General features: G+C 41.9%; 1 pseudogene; it reads left to right on the plus strand.

The window, feature by feature from the left end:
- Positions 1–6,165, plus strand: part of LOC122815067 — an 84,564-nt pseudogene extending 78,399 nt beyond the window's left edge.
- The last annotated feature ends 11,809 nt before the right edge of the window (positions 6,166–17,974 follow it).

Below are 17,974 nucleotides of genomic sequence, written 5' to 3' on the forward strand. Positions count from 1 at the left end.
ACACGTTAGAGTCAACTGGGTTTAAAAAATGCTTGTGGGCACAAACGTCTGCCACAGGACCCACACCACAAATGTGTCTATTGCCTTAGTGCCTCACACTTTGATGTAGAATGTCGGTGTTGTGCAGCATTTAGTGTTAGGCCTCTTTAAACCTGATGGGAAAAACTTGTTTTAAAGGGGCTCCTTCCAGCTCAGACAGGGGTTACCCCTTCACCTTCTTTCCCTTCTTAAAAAAAGAAAAATCCAAATCAAATGGACAAGACAAAGATAGAAAGAAAAGGAAGATAAAGACGAGACTGAAGGAAAGGAGCAAGCCTTCCTCTAAAGCTTCCATGAAACATTCCCCACAACAGACAACCTTGGTCGGTCCCAACCCCAAGATTCCTAGAAGGCCTGATGCGACAACTCTTTGGGCTCAATCTCCTCCATGCACCAGTTACTCACCGGGACTAGTGAGGTCTAGACTTCAGTCACCAATCTAACAGGAATAGAGATATTCTCTGCCACCTTCAGTGGCATCATCCACTGTATCATCAAAAAACTTCACAGAACTCTATGTCAGTAGGATGATGAGGAAGTTCTTGAAGAAGCAGATGCAACTTAGGTTTATCTCAGTATTGTCCCCTGGAAAGTTACTGAGTTCTGGCCAACTTACCAGTTATACAGAAATCTATACCAGCTCACCCATCTGGTTCAGTATAATGGAATCCAACTGCAATCAGGGAACCTTTGTTGGCACTGGAGTTATGTTGTCGCTGCCCCCCCCCCCCCCCACACACACACACACAACTCTGATGCCTTCAGATCAAGATGAGACACAGAGCTGATTCATTGCTGAGGTTCAGGGGGAGGATGAATCAACACTGAGATTCTTGGAGCCATATCTCTTTCATGGGGTTTCGGCCCTGGACAACTTGAATTGGAGATCTGCTTCTGGGTCAAGGCTCTTTGGTGCCAAGGTTTCCCTCTCTTCTTTGGAATAGAGGAAGTTATTGGTTCCAGTGGCAGCATAGGCTTTTGGACTTTTGAAAGGGTTTTGGCAAATACCAAAGATAAGGTAGCATCAACCAGTTCATTTTCACTGAAAACCCGTCTGCAGTCTGTTTCTTCACCTCTTCATTCTGTTGGACAGGGACAAGCTGGTACCAAGGGCTTCTGAGGAAGTTTGCTTCATTAGTTCCCAATCCAGTTTCAAACCTTCTACTGTTCCCCAGAGCAGTAGCTTCTAAAAAATGGATGTGCAAATGGAAGCACCTAGACTGTTGTCCAGTATTTCACCAAAGATACTGACTTAGAGGAAGAGGAGAGTTCACCTCACTTCCTCTCTGAAGATATCACATTTAGTGATATTCTTGAATTATTCAGGCATAGAGGGGGGTTGGTGGTCACAAGACCCTTCTCCAGATGAGACAGTATTCTTGGAGGCTTTTGGTTCCAGACCAACATTGTCCTGGGTAGTACCTCCCATTGACCCACTTATTTATCTTATTCTTCAATGGGCATGGAAGGACTCTGATGTGGTGGAGCCCATCTGTAAGAAAACTGATAAAATTCTATCTGTATAGACTGCCAGGAAGCACAAGAGTAAGGGCCCACCAATAGATGCTATGGTGCTGGCAGTAGCCACCAAGAAAGGGTTATCAGAAGAAAGCTCATCTGTTCATCCTCCTAATAGAGAATCTATGGTAATGGACAGGTTTGGGAATGTGACCTATGCATCAGTGACTTTCACCCTTAGGTCATTGAACTTTCTAGCCAACGTAAAAAGATTCCGGAGACACTTGATCAAAGAGATCACCAAGTCACGCTCGAGGGTGTTACCTCTGGATGTTCAGAAAGTGGTGGACTTCCAGCTTTCTACCCTTCAATCCTCCAGTGTGTTATGCATTTGTTCTATAATGCAGTTGATGGTATGGCCAGAGCAGCAGGCAGCAGCATTGCCATGTGTCACCATGCTTAGATGCGACTTGGTGACTTTGTTGAAAGTTTTAATTAATCTTTTGTTAATATCCCTTATAAATAACGAACACCAAAACCAAGTAAAAAATATATGAAGAGGATCACCACAAGAGCACTGCACCATTGAATCCAGAAAATTTATTGAAAAAAGTTAAGCTCTTTTGTCAAAATCACAAGACTTCATCAGAACAAGAACAAATAAAAAATGCCATATTTAAATACCCTAACCCTTACAGCCATTGGTTGACAAAGCAAACATAATTTCCTGTAAAATAATTAAGCAGTTTAAAAAGACAGTAAGACATAATCACAGTAACTGCCCACTACAACACACCAATTGCCAACTACCAACCACATAGACATTAATGTATTGTGTATTGAAGTATGATTTAAAACACAGATCTTGACTAAAATCACATAAAAAAGCTGATTTTAGTTTTAATACAGAACTAATGGATAACTTGTCATTGAGCCCAGGTGGTTGACATGCATTTAATTTAATCTGCCACTTGAGCTCTAAATATTCAAGGAAGTCATCATCAGGCCCCACTCGTGGACCCAGGTCTACTTGTTCAAGTACGAAAAATTTAAAATAATGCGTCGGATGTACCTTTATATGCTTAAATAAAGCATTGGTTTCTTTGTTTTTCAGTATATCATAGTTGTGTTGATATATTCTTTGTCTGAGGACACTGATTGTCTTCCCCACATAGTACCCCTCACATACCATACATGTTGCAATATATACCACTCCCTTGGTGTAACAGTAACACTCCTTAATAGTAGTAATTTTACCATAGTTCCAGACTCTTAATGGAATCAGTGTCCAATATATAGGGGTGTTGTCTACACCTCCCACATTTAAAAGTTCCACCAAGGCCTGCCTTTAACTTTTTCCTCTCCATCAGGCCTTTCAAGGAGGTGCCCTTTTTGCAAACCACAAGAGGTTTTTCCTCCAACCTTTTGTTGATCTTCTCATCCAAACAAAAAAATGGTCCAGAAATCATAAATGATGCTTCTAATGTTAAAAGAATCCCTGGCGAAGGGCAGGACACATGCCCTAGTAAAACTGTCAGTTTTTACCAAACCAGAGGTTCTATTCAAACCTTCAGGCTTCTCCAAGAGTGTAGAATAAATACCCCCAGCTCTTTTTGATTTGACTTCTTCAGCTTGACAATGTTAAGGGGTAACCTCTTTTCTGCAACATACCCATTAGGACATCACATTCTTTAATAAAATCGTCCTGGTCAGACATTATTCTGGCCAATCTCACATATTGACCCTTGACAAGGAATTTTGTCTGATGCAGAGGGTGACAACTCTCAAAATGCAACAAAGAGTTAGAATAGGTAGGTTTTCTATAAAGGTGCGAAGTAAACCTACCCTTAAAGTGATCTTTCTTAATAGTAACATCCAGATAATTCAAGGTGTCAAGGTCCTTGGTCACGGTAAATTTCAAAAAGTTGGTGGTGTTGTTGATGTAAACGAAGAACCTATTCAGGTCATCTTTGCTCCCATGCCAAAATAAGACCATATCATCCAGGTACCGTCCATATAGTACCCACATGTTCTTGAATTCAGAGTTCATTACGTAGAGGTCTTCCCACTGTGCTAATACAGTGTTAGCAAATGACGGTGCGCAATATGCACCCATTGCCACCCCCTGCACCTGCTTGAATAAATGCCCCTCAAAAGTGATAAAATTGTTGTCCAGAACCATTTCCATACAGGACCTGATAGTAAGGATAGTGTCATGGTTCAATGTACTGTTTAAGTATAAATAGTCATGGAACCATTCTAGTCCAACATCATGGGGTATTACTGAGAAGAGGTCACAAATGTCAATGGTGACCAAGATTAAGTCCTCGTGGTACATACTCTTCTTAAATTTAGACAGAAAGTCCTAGGATTCCTTGATCACCAGGTCTCTGTTATCGAGGGTGTGCTTTTTAACAATGTTGTCAATATATTTAGTCAAACTGAATGTTTTAGAAGCTTTTGCATCAACAATCGTCCGTAAGGGGGTGTCAGAGATACTCCTATGTATTTTTAGGATTCCAAAAATGGTAGGAATCCTAGGATGCTTAGTTTCCAAGAATCTAGAAGTTTCTACAGTAATTTTGCTCATTGAGTAAAAGTTGTTCAATGTCTAACTCTATACGCCTGTAGGATATATTCAACTCGTTTTTGGAAACTTCTGTGTGTGTGTCACTATACAATAAGTCAGTCATTTTACTATTGTAATCACACACATCCATGATAACAATACCTCCCCCCTTATCCGGTTTCATATTCCTGATTTCATCATTCTCCAAAATATTACGGAGCAATGTAGTTTCTTGCCTAGTTAAATTATTGGCCCCATTATTGTCAAGAAGTTTTTTGTTATTGTTTTTGGCAACCACTTTTCTGAATTCATTTTCACAAAGGGTCTCATACATTTGTACTGTTGGGTGCATATCTAGAAGTTTCTACAGTAATTTTGCTAACTGTTAATTTAATCTGGATGTTACTATTAAGAAAGATCACTTTAAGGGTAGGTTTACTTCGCACCTTTATAGAAAACCTACCTATTCTAACTCTTTGTTGCATTTTGAGAGTTGCCACCCTCTGCATTAGACAAAATCCCTTGTCAAGAGTAGGTTTACTTTGCACCTTTATAGAAAACCTTCCTATTCTAACTCTTTTTTGCATTTTGAGAGTTGCCACCCTCTGCATCAGAAAAAATCCCTTGTCAAGGGTCAATATGTGAGATTGGCCAGAATGATGTCTGAACAGGACGATTTTATTAAAGAATGCGATGTCCTAATGGGTATGTTGCAGAAAAGAGGTTACCCCTTTAACATTGTCAATGACATAGCTGAAGAAGTCAAATCAAAAGGAGCTGGGGTATTTATTCTACACTCTTGGAGAAGCCTGAAGGTTTGAATAGAACCTCTGCTTTGGTAAAAACTGCAGTTTTACTAGGGCATGTGTCCTGCCCTTCACCATGGATTATTTTAACATTAGAAGCATCATTTATGATTTTTGGACAATTTTTTGTTTGGATGAGAAGATCAACAAAAGGTTGGTGGAAAAAACTCTTGTGGTTTACAAAAAGGGCACCTCCTTGAAAGGCCTAGCGGAGAGGAAAAAGTTAAAGTCAGGCCTTGGTGGAACTTTTAAATGTGGGAGGTGTGGACAATGCCCCTATATATTGGACACTGATTCCATTAGAGTCAGGAACTATGGCAAAATTACTACTATTAAGAAGTGTTACTGTTACACCAAGGGAGTGGTATATATTGCAACCTGTATGGTATGTGAGGGGTACTATGTGGGGAAGACAATCAGAGCCCCCAGACAAAGAATATATCAACACAACTGTGATATACTAAAAAACAAAAAAAATGCTTTATTTAAGCATATAAAGGTACATCTGACACATTATTTTAAATTTTTTGTACTTGAACAAGTAGACCTGGGTCCATGAGGGGGGCCCGATGATGACTTCCTTGAATATTTAGAGCTCAAGTGGCAGATTAAATTAAATGCATGTCAACCACTTGGACTCAATGACAAGTTATCCATTAGTTCTGTATTAAAACTAAAATCAGCTTTTTTATGTGATTTTATTCAAGATCTGTGTTTTAAATCATACTTCAATATACAATACATTAATGTCTATGTGGTTGGTAGGTGGCAATTAGTGTGTTGTAGTGGGCATTTACTGTGATTGTGTGTTACTGTGTTTTTAAACTGCTTAATTATTTTACAGGAAATGATGTTTGCTTTGTCAACCAATGGCTGTAAGGGTTAGGTTATTTAAATAGGTTCATAGGTTCATAGATTAGTACTAAGCTAACTGCCCTTGCGAGCCATTTTAAGCCTAGCCAATTATCCCTTGTGAGACTCAAACCCTGCACCTTGTGTTTGTAAGGCAAACACCTTAACCATTAGGCCACCCTCCCAACCCCAAATATGACATTTTTTGTTTGTTCTTGTTCTGATGAAGTCTTGTGATTTTGACGAAAGCGCTTAACTTTTTTCAATAAATTTTCTGGATTTAGTGCTGCAGTGTTCCTTTGGTGATCCTCTTCATATATTTTTTACTTGGTTTTGGTGTTTGTTATTTCTAAGTCTGTTTTAGTCATGGATGGAGGGGAGCAACCCGGTAGCACTGGCAGCATGGACTTGAACATTATTGCTCAAACGGTGGCAACATAGATAGATTAGGTTCATAGATCAGTACTAAGCTAACTGCCCTTGTGAGCCATTTTAAGCCTAGCCAAGTATCCCTTGTGAGACTCGAACCCTACACCATGTGTTTGTAAGGCAAACACCTTAACCATTAGGCCACCCTCCCAACCCAATAGATTCATAGATTATTACTAGGCTAATTGCCCTTGCAAGCCATTTTAAGCCTAGCCCAATTATCCCTTGTGAGACTCAAACCCTGCACCTTGTGTTTGTAAGGCAAACACCTTAACCATTAGGCCATCCTCCCACAACACTTGCATCTACCGTTGCTGGGCTTTCCGCTAAGGTAGAGTCACTTCTGGGTCAGTTAGCGGATCATCGTAGTCAGGGGCTCAATAATATTAGTATATCGAGTCCTGACATCTCAATGATTACTCCAGCACAAAGGAGCACTAATTCTAACAATCACTCTTATGAATGAGGTCTGGTAGGCAGCAGTAACGTTAATGGGAGAGGACTAGCATCTAGCAACACGCTAGATGCACGTAATGACAACATGCCATCATTTTCAGTGGAGCTCAGGAACGGAATTATCTGATGGACAGATTATGAATACTACCAACCAACACAGCAGTCTTGAGCAACAGTTCTGGGGTTTTAAGGAAGCCTTATTCAGGTACAAACGTTTGCTATTGGAAAATAAATTTCTGCATGAGTTTGTAAGGAGAGAGCAGATTCCAAAGGGCCTTCGGACATGGAAATATCCGACTGGGCTTATTAAGGACTCACAGTTACAATGGGACTTAAAGAACTTTTTCAATAAGCAAGGTTGTGAGTTGTTAAACATTTTTATTACTGATAACAATAAGAAAATGGCTGCTATTTTAAAAGACATTAACAAACTTACTACTGAAATTAAGCATGATTTATTATTTGAACACAGGTTGGTTAAATTTAACAATTTATTTAAAAGTGTTGATAATGACTTGGTGCAACTGCAAAAAAGGAAAGAAAGAAAACTGTTCAGGGATAAAACTGATTATGATGAGGGGAGAGCATACCCTGACCCACCCCCGGGCCAACAAGCTAGGTGGGCTGAAATATGTGAAGAGGTTAATGTAATTAATGAAGATGATGATGTGGTAGATTCAGTGGATGACAATGCCCCTTTAGAGCCACCGCCTCTGAGAAGATCCCAGCTATTGATGAATCAGAGGGGGGGAGACAAGGGAATGGAGGGTATGGACAACTGAATTATCAGAATCAATGGAGGAGGGGGAGACAACAACAACACTATTGGAGGTGATGAATGATACCAATGAAAGGGATGGGATGTATGAATGTACCATTGTGAAGAATCTTGAGCCTGATTTCAGCATTTACAATTGTAGTAGGACAACTGTGAGTACTGATTGTGCAGAACTGTTCTCAAAAGGGCTCAACTTTGTGCCAACAGCTGGTAGTGACATTGTCAATACTATTTTGGAGCTTAAATTATTCACTAGGAAGTTGAATTTGGAACTGTTTTTTTCACAAGAGGGGGCTGGATAATACATGTTGCAGGGAAATCTAGGCCGATTAAATAGACCAAGTACTTTCATTCTCCCTATGCACCCAACAGTACAAATGTATGAGACCCTTTGTGAAAATGAATTCAGAAAAGTGGTTGCCAAAAACAATAACAAAAAACTTCTTGACAATAATGAGGCCAATAATTTAACTAGGCAAGAAACTACATTGCTCTGTAATATTTTGGAGAATGATGAAATCAGGAATATGAAACCGGATAAGCGGGGAGGCATTGTTATCATGGATGTGTGTGATTACAGTAGTAAAATGACTGGCTTATTGTATAGTGACACACACACAGAGGTTTCCAAAAACAAGTTGAATATATCCTACAGGCGTATAGATTTAGACATTGAACAACTTTTACTCAATGAGCAAAATTCCTGTAGAAACTTCTAGATTCTTGGAAACTAAGCATCCTAGGATTCCTACCATTTTTGGAATCCTAAAAATACATAAGAGTATCTCTGACACCCCCTTACGACCGATTGTCGATGCAAAAGCTTCTAAAACCTTCAGTTTGGCTAAATATATTGACAACACTGTTAAGCACACCCTTGATAACAGAGACCTGGTGATCAAGGACTCCTAGGACTTTCTGTCTAAATTTAAGAACAGTATGTACCACGAGGACTTGATCTTGGTCACCATTGACATTTGTGACCTCTTCTCAGTAATACCCCATGATGTTGGACTAGAATGGTTCCATGACTATTTATACTTAAACAGTACATTGAACCATGACACTATCCTTACTATCAGGTCCTGTATGGAAATGGTTCTGGACAACAATTTTATCACTTTTGAGGGGCATTTATTCAAGCAGGTGCAGGGGGTGGCAATGGGTGCATGTTGCGCACTGCCATTTGCTAACACTGTATTAGCAGTGAGAAGACCTCTACGTAATGAAATCTGAATTCAAGAACATGTGGGTACTATATGGATGGTACCTGGATGATATGGTCTTATTTTGGCATGGGAACAAAGATGACCTAAATAGGTTCTTTGTTTACATCAACAACACCACCAACTTTTTAAAATTTACCATGACCAAGGACCTTGACACCTTGAATTATCTGGATGTTACTATTAAGAAAGATCACTTTAAGGGTAGGTTTACTTTGCACCTTTATAGAAAACCTACCTATTCTAACTCTTTGTTGCATTTTGAGAGTTGCCACCCTCTGCATCAGACAAAATCCCTTGTCAAGGGTCAGTATGTGAGATTGGCCAGAATGATGTCTGACCAGGACGATTTTATTAAAGAATGTGATGTCCTAATGGGCATGTTGCATCAAAGAGGTTACCCCTTTAACATTGTCAATGACACAGCTGAAGAAGTCAAATCAAAAAGAGCTGGGGGTATTTATTCTACACTCTTGGAGAAGCCTGAAGGTTTGAATAGAACCTCTGGTTTGGTAAAAACTGACAGTTTTACTAGGGCATGTGTCCTGCCCTTCACCAGGGATTTTTTTAACATTAGAAGCATCATTTATGATTTTTGGACCATTTTTTGTCTGGATGAGAAGATCAACAAAAGGTTGGAGGAAAAACCTCTTGTGGTTTGCAAAAAGGACACCTCCTTGAAATGTGTGGTGGAGAGGAAAAAGTTAAAGGCAGGCCTTGGTGGAACTTTTAAATGTGGGAGGTGTGGACAACACCCTTATATATTGGACACTGACTCCTTTAGAGTCTGGAACTATGGTAAAATTACTACTATTAAGGAGTGTTACTGTTACACCAAGGGAGTGGTATATATTGCAACCTGTATGGTATGTGAGGGGTACTATGTGGGGAAGACAATCAGTGTCCTCAGACAAAGAATATATCAACACAACTATGATATACTAAAAAACAAAGAAACCAATGCTTTATTTAAGCATATAAAGGTAGATCCGACGCATTATTTTAAATTATTTGTACTTGAACAAGTAGACCTGGGTCCACGAGTGGGGCCCGATGATGACTTCCTTGAATATTTAGAGCTCAAGTGGCAGATTAAATTAAATGCATGTCAGTCACCTGGACTCAATGACAAGTTATCCATTAGTTCTGTATTAAAACTAAAATCATTTTTTTTATGTGATTTTATTCAAGATCTGTGTTTTAAATCATACTTCAATACACAATACATTAATGTCTATGTGGTTGGTAGGTGGCAATTGGTGTGATGCATTGTAGGCCAATCCATGCATTTCCAGATTTGGATGGACACATCCCTAGTGTGTCTGCATGTACCTAAGGGGGCTATATGCCAAACAGGTGTGGTCACAGGAATGGGTGGCGGTCATTACCACTGGTTAGTGTTATAGTGTAGCACCGGAAGGATCCAATTGTTACTGGGTTCCCTACTACTGTGTGTTATTTGCCAGGACATCATCCAATGATTGCTTATAGTCATGCTGTTGAGGTTGTGTATACTACCAGACCGCAAATCATTGACTGATATTAACGGTATCACCCACAGCATAGTGTCAACCCATGTCATACACATGTCTACCTATGTTAACACATAATTGTAGTGGAATGCATACTGGCCATTGAAAGATACTATGAGATGTTAACAATGTGTACGACAGGGTATGCCACATGTCCCATGTGTCCACTATGCACGTACATCCAGACAGTGCGCACCACCATGTTCACAGATGTACACTTGCTAATCTGTACTGCACACATCACACACATACTGTCCACCCACTAACACATGCTGGTGACACATTACTCTTCAGCCAAGTGGCACATGGGTGGACAATACATACTCAGACCTAACAGTGTTGTAAACAATGCTACATTGACAATCAGAGCTTTGATGCATAATATCTGCTCAGATATACCTACAAGGATGTTGTTACACTTCCTTGTTGACAACTTGCTATTATTGCTACACTGCTATAGTGTCACCCTGTGCATCAGCACCATGTTAGCCTGTCCCTCCGTCAATGATGCAGATGACAGGAGGCGACACAGATATCATCATATACACAGGGCGTTTTGTTGTTTGCCAGAGCCTGGCATTGACCCATCCAATCGACATGTCTGTGTGTGTGTGTGTGTGTGTGTGTGTGTGTGTGTGTGTGTGTGTGTGTGAGGGACAACAGTACAGCATGGGCCAATGTTGATGTAATGTGTGTGTATGTGTGAGCCCTAGTTCTTTGGTTAATGTATGTGTGTCTGCATGCACACAGCTCCACCATGCGGCTGCCATATACGGTAGTTTGTGGGACAGCCACAGACTGTACCTGCTAGGCTGTACAGATCACTGTCTCTGGCCACAGACACAGTACCTGTGCCTGGCAGGGGTGCTACGCACAGTATCGGGTACCAACCCTGACTGGGTACTGTCATCAGAGGCAGAGGTATGACGACTGGACCCATGTCCCTGCTGGGATTGGCCAGAACCACGTGCAAGTCGTCTACTGGGATGGTCAATGGACAGGCCGCTGGGACTGGTACTGCCACTACGGGAGCGGCTGTGAACTGTGAGCCATCCACGACCACTGCCAGCTGTTGCTGTTGCTGGCATGCATCCGTGTCGACGTCGCAACCATCCCGCACGGTCCTGGCTCATATAAGACATGTTGTGGAGGGCATCTAATGTCTCCCCCCAACGTCTATCAATGACCTCGGTGTAAGTCCGGATGGCACCGGCAAGGCCACAGATGCTGTCGTTGATAGCGGTGTTATGTGCCCTCTGCGCCCTCAGTCCCTGCCTGGTGTAATGTTCCATACGTGCCTGAGCCTGCATTACAGCCCGGAACATACTGGTCATCATAAGACCTGTGAGGGCATGCCTGCCAGGGGCAATACGACCAGTGGTGCTCCCCCGAGAACCCCTGGACCTCCGCCTATGTGGTACTGTTCCGAGTCTACAGCTATGGCTGCTGTGAGGGGATGCAAGTGCCATGGGTACCACACTCTCGTGGTCAATGCCAACTGTATGCTGTCCCTCGCCAATGGCCATTGGTGGTGTGGGATGTATTGACAGTATGATTGTGCACATAGATGGGGTTGAACGCTGTGTACTGTCGATTGGCGGACCAATGACAGACCCTGTCAAATCTTCCTGTGCCAAAATACATTTGTCATCATCACCACTATTCATGGCAGTGGCTTCAGGTTGCCTGCTGCTTTCGCCAACCCCTAACTCAGCACCTGTGAGAGGAAGACAGGAAACACACTTTACGGTCTGCACATGCACACATGCACACATGAACACATGAACACATGAACACATGCACACACGAACACATGAACACTAATACACACCTCACTACAGCACATACACACTCATACCAGCAATCCAACACATACTCTATAGTGGGTGAAGGTGGGTGTCAGTATCACAAGGTAGACAGTCACCACACTTGTGTCAGCATGCAGAATATGTGTTGCACAAAACCATGCAGTGCAAGTGTAGACGCCCCTATTAAATGGCAGTATATATGGCTTTGATGCAACTGTGTAGTTGTTCAGTGATTGGCTACACCCTGGAACACAATGTGTACATGGACACAACATTGCTGTGCAGGTATTATCAGCTCTGCAATGCCCTGTGCACCATCACTCACAAGTATACATGCCATGGCTGCATGTGTTATCTGTGTGACACATAGATATCCATGTCTGAGTGCAGTGTTTGTGTCCATAGCAGATAATAGTGGGCATAGGTGTAGCACATGCATGCTATGTACACACACGGGATGTGTGGTGCATGTTGATGTGAAGGAATCCCAATGCTCGACATGGCCAGTGTACAGTGGTTATGGTGAGTGTGGGACATATTGCAGATATGTGGGTGCCAGACATGGCATGGCATGCTACATGACTGCAACATTAAACACCACACATACCCAATGTGTGTCAAGTGACCTATACACCCACTAGCATTCCAGGACATATATGTGACACTTTGTGTGGCTGGTGACTGCTGTGCATATTGTGTATACTGGCATATGTAAGCACACAGACAACATGCTATGCATATTGTGTATAGGTGCATTATGTTTGCACACACACACAGCACTGAGGTGCAAAGCAATGACTGCTATGAGTAGTACTGTGGTCACTGTAACTGGATGGGGTGTAGTACCCTGTGCCATCATCAACATGCATCTTGTGGTTACTCACAGCTACTAATGTGTGCAAGACCACTGCCTAGCATGCTGTACCTGAACTGCAGTGCCGTGGCTACGTTCACAATTACACAGCCACCTTGTACATGGGTGTGTGAGGTGCCCAAAAGGGAGCATTGCCTAACATGACTGTGTTATGTTTTGCAGAGTGTTGCACAGCCCCATGATAGGCCTCTACCCTGAGGTACATCATGTGTGTGTGCATGACATGTGGGATACTGAAGTGTGGCATTACAGCGGGTGTGTGGTAATGCCAAATGTAGGATGTTTTCATGTACTGTGTATGATAAACGTGTTCTGTTGTGTACAGCTGTAGCAACTATGCATATCCAATGTGCAGTACAGTGTTGCCACAATTGTGTCTGCTGCACTGTGCATTGCATGTGATTGAGGCAGCTACTGACTTTACTGAGATGATTGATGTCTCATAGCAAACATGCACAGCATGCATTATGCGTAGGTGTGTTACGTGTACATGGCCTACACCTCACCTATGACATGCACATTTCATTACCAATATTAAAGTGTTAACACACTCACCAGCATGTATTGTCTGCCCTGCTGTCACACCAGAGGGACCTAGAAGAATATGACACAGTTTGTCAGTGGCCACAACTGTGGCATTGCTACTGTGAGTGTGCTAAACGACAGTGGAACAACAGTCAACAGTCACAGGTGTATGGATACTATTCCAAATATCAGTATTGCACACGTTAGGTAGCACAACTGCTAAACACACAGTACACATCTCACATATGCATATTCTAACAATACAGGTAATGGTAGTCTACAGCTAGGGCGTATTACCTGCACGCTCCATGTCATCCTGCTGGGTGGCTCTGGCCTCCATGATGACACATGTGTGACGCTGTTGCTGCTGTAGGCCAGGAGCCACCATGCTTAGGAGCAGCTCATCCACTCTGGTGAGGGGGGGATGTATGGCCGCCCCACCACCTGTGGCAAGCTGTTGCCTATGGATATCAGACGCACGCCGTCAGACATGTCTAATTAAATCACTGCAGTGATGGCGTACTTGCTCATATGTCCGGTTATGCATGCCTATGTCATTTATCCGGCGAACAAGGTCTTGCCACAGTGCAGTACGGTCATGCTGGTGCTGGCTGGCCCTGGAAAAAAGCAGATTATAGTGCTGCACCAGGCTGTTCAGAATTTCCTGCTCCTCCACAGCTGAATACGATGGATTACGTTGATGAGCCATAATCCTGAAAGACAATTAAATGATATGTGTGAGCATGTCATGTGGCACACTTAACATTATGAAGTGCAGATATCACTTAACTGCCATATATAGCATCTATTTGTCTATCAGAGGATACACACATTCAATACAATATATCAGTGCTCAGCCCACAACTGGCTGGCAGTGCCTGCAACACTCCATATAACACAACAGCATACACCAGTAGTCAGCACACTGTTTGGGATACATTGCACAACCTCGCCCCGGGGGTATATGTCAAGCTAATGCATGAAGAAATATGTCATCTAATGCAATGAATGTCATGTACATTTACAGTATTACCAGTAAACCACCCTAGTCTTTGATGCCATACCCCTACCTAACATATGTGCACGGTTGTTAATATGGCTGGCATACTGCTGTAACAGAGTGTACATGTTGCTAGGTACACACACATACCCTGTGACACACATGTCATTGCGGGCATGGTACAGGCATCATTAAACACACATCAGACATACATACAACACACAGATGTATGCTGACACATATGAGCATTACCTGTGTCCCTTATAGTACTGTGTGCCCCTACTTACGGATACCTATGCCTGTGGTATGTAATCTGTGCAGACTACAGGAAACACACAAGACAGTGTTACCAGGGACTGTGAACATACACCATACTGTGCTGTTTAGGCCTACAGCTTCATGTAGTACAACAGTTCATATGTGAGCTGGAGTCACCAGCAGTACCACTTACTGAGCAGGGTCTATATTATGAAAGTGAAAAACCCTATGAGCGAATATCAAAATATCGACCCCTGTACCGTGAAATAGGAAAATCCCGAACACACTAAACAGCGAAAAGAAAAAAATCAAACTGTCATAGTCGGCCAACCCCACCACTACCTATATACTACCTACCCAAATAAAATAAATAAAGGACATACATACACTAACCAAACCCTACTTCTAACATAAAGTAAAGCACAAAACCCTACTTCTAACCTGACACTAAACTCCACATACACAACTAACTATGCACTTTCCTTAACCCCTCCCTAACCCTAAGGTCTGTAACTACCGCACATGTCCCCTACAGACATACACCCAAACAAAACAAATAATCCACATATGTACATTTAACAAAACCCTACCTCCAGCACTACACTAAATCTAACATACATTACTTATCTAAGCACTTACCTTAACCCGCACCCTATCCTAAACTCCGTAACTATCCAACACTTACCTTAGGCAGCTACTCCAGACGGGCCAACCATGGAAATTCGATATTTCCATTTTCTCGGTTTTCGACTTTCGCTCTAAGTCCACTTTGCGCTATATGGTTCGACGTTTACGTATTCGCGCAAACATCTTTTTGCTCTCATAATATAGACCCACTGAGCATGCATGTATTGCTTCAGCCTACATTGGGACACCACAGTCGTACACAAGGAACTACGTCACAACATATGCCATCCTACTATGTCTGCATCCCAATAACTGACACATCTTTCTCCAGCCTCACACCTAGGACACAAACTACCATGACAGACACAACCTCACACTAAGCTATCACACCTTGACAAACCTTGCACACAGTCACTGTCACACTCATTCCACCTCACATGGCAGGTATTGCACTGAGTACATGTGTGTGTGCATTGTGTCATAGGTAGGTAATACGCTATTGGCCCTAGGGCCTAGAGCAGCCTAGCCATATGCTACGCTGGCCTTTGACACACATGTAATGTGATTTCACTTGCTCCTGTCAACTGGATACACAGAGATGACTCCCAGGGCATATTACCTATCTCCAAAACAATCATCAGGGGTATGTATGACATCTGCTAATGAGGAGCCTTGTTTGTTCATGCTGGGTGGTTTAGTCCAGAGTATGGCATATTTGTGGATAAGAACCTGTACCTCCAGCATGTTCTGTTTAGTGAGGTGACAAGGATTAGGGCCCTAGGTCATGTAGCCCGGAGGGATTGTGAGGTGTTGTCATGGTGGTTGGCCGACTGCTATGGGTGTGACATACCTCTGTATGTCCGGCAGTGGTAACCTCTGGGTGGGCGGTATGCAACGCACTGTAGCTGTGGTTTGTGAGTCAGTCTGCATAGGGCATGTGTTTGAGGGCAGTATTACTCTTTGTTAGGTATGTCTGTGGCCTTTCCACTTGCTGTAGTTGTCATGTGAGGTACATACCACATGGGGCATTGTGATGAGTAGAGGGGAACACCGACCTATATTTCTCTAGATGACACACCTTTTGTGATGACACGTACCACGTAGACAGATTACATTACTACTGTTGTCACTGTGATTATCAAAGGGGAGCCTACTGTCCACCTGTGTCCCGTGTACCCTTCTGACATCATCAGTGTTAGACAGGCTATCACCTATGTGGCAGTTACTGCGTAAGGTGTTTTGGAATGGGGTATGGCACTGCGGTATCAACACTGGTGTTAAGTCCATGCCTTGGACAACAGGCACCTGTTGCAGTACGTATGACCCTGTGTCTCCCTCACTCTCTCGCATGTATATATATATATATGTATATATATATATATATATATATATATATATATATATATATATATATATATGCACAAACATACATATATACATATCTATCCATATCTATCCATATCTATACATAGCCATACATATCTATATATATATCTATATATATATATATATATATATATATATATATATATATATATATATATATATATATATATATATATACATATATCTATATATAGCCATATATACCTATATATATATTTATATATATCCATATATATCCATATATATCTATATTTATCCATATATATCCATATATATCTAACTATATCCATGTATATATCTATATATCTATACACACATATATATGTATATATACACATACATGTAAACATCCATTGCTGTACATATAGCTGCACATATAAGCACATATACTGCCCACCTTTCATGGTGAGGATGTCAATTATGCAACAGTAGTGAGACATATGGTTATGTAATACTATTGCACAATGTTGTGCAGAATGCATTCTGCTGTCCTCAGGCCGTATAGCTGTTGCAGGTCTCACTGCCTGTAGCTCAGTCCCACCGCATTTAACACCACATGACATATACCGGCACTGCTTGCTGTCTGCAATGCCACACACTACCACCTACATACATATGTGCACATAGCAGCCTTCAACAACATACTTATGTCCAGCCTTCACTAACAGTTGCGGTATGTCCCTTGCCCTATGCAAATGTGCATGTACATATAGATACGGACTGCTGCTATATATGGATGATTCACAGTATGTAGAGTACCCTTCAGACACATCTTTCGGATGTCACCAAATACATATCTGTTACATACCTTACATTTGTATTCCTCACCTCCGTCTGTTGTAGGTGTTGTTTTTTTATTATTTATTTATTTATTTATTTATTTGGTTTTGTTTCATAGGTTCATACTAGGCTATCTGCCCAAGGGCATTTATAAGCCTAGCCCATAGTTATGTGGCTTTCGCCACCCCTTTAGTTTGAATAAAAACTATGCCTATCATTTTGCTGTGCCTCTGTCAAGCAGTGACACTGAAGTAATCCCTGGGGTATATCTGCAATCTCCCATCCATTGGTCAAGATTCCTCTTGAACAAGGCCAGAGAGGTGCTCTGCCTCACATGTACCGGGATTTTGTTCCACAGCATACCTCTGTGTGTTGCCATTTGTTTTCAGCGTCTGTCTCCTTCTGCCTGTTTGTGTCTGTCTGTCTCTGTCTGTCTGTCTCGCTCGTGCTCTCTCTCTCTCTCTCTCTCTCCCAGTTGTTGCAGTGATATTATTGTATGTGTGGACAGCAGATACAGGCTGCTTTTCTAGGTATATGTGCATGTGATGGCCTCTGAACCAATCATTTAGTA

This window comes from Protopterus annectens, chromosome 1.part1 (assembly GCF_019279795.1).
Source record: "Protopterus annectens isolate FY-2018-M chromosome 1.part1, PAN1.0, whole genome shotgun sequence".
Classification (NCBI taxonomy): Eukaryota; Metazoa; Chordata; order Ceratodontiformes; family Protopteridae; genus Protopterus; species Protopterus annectens.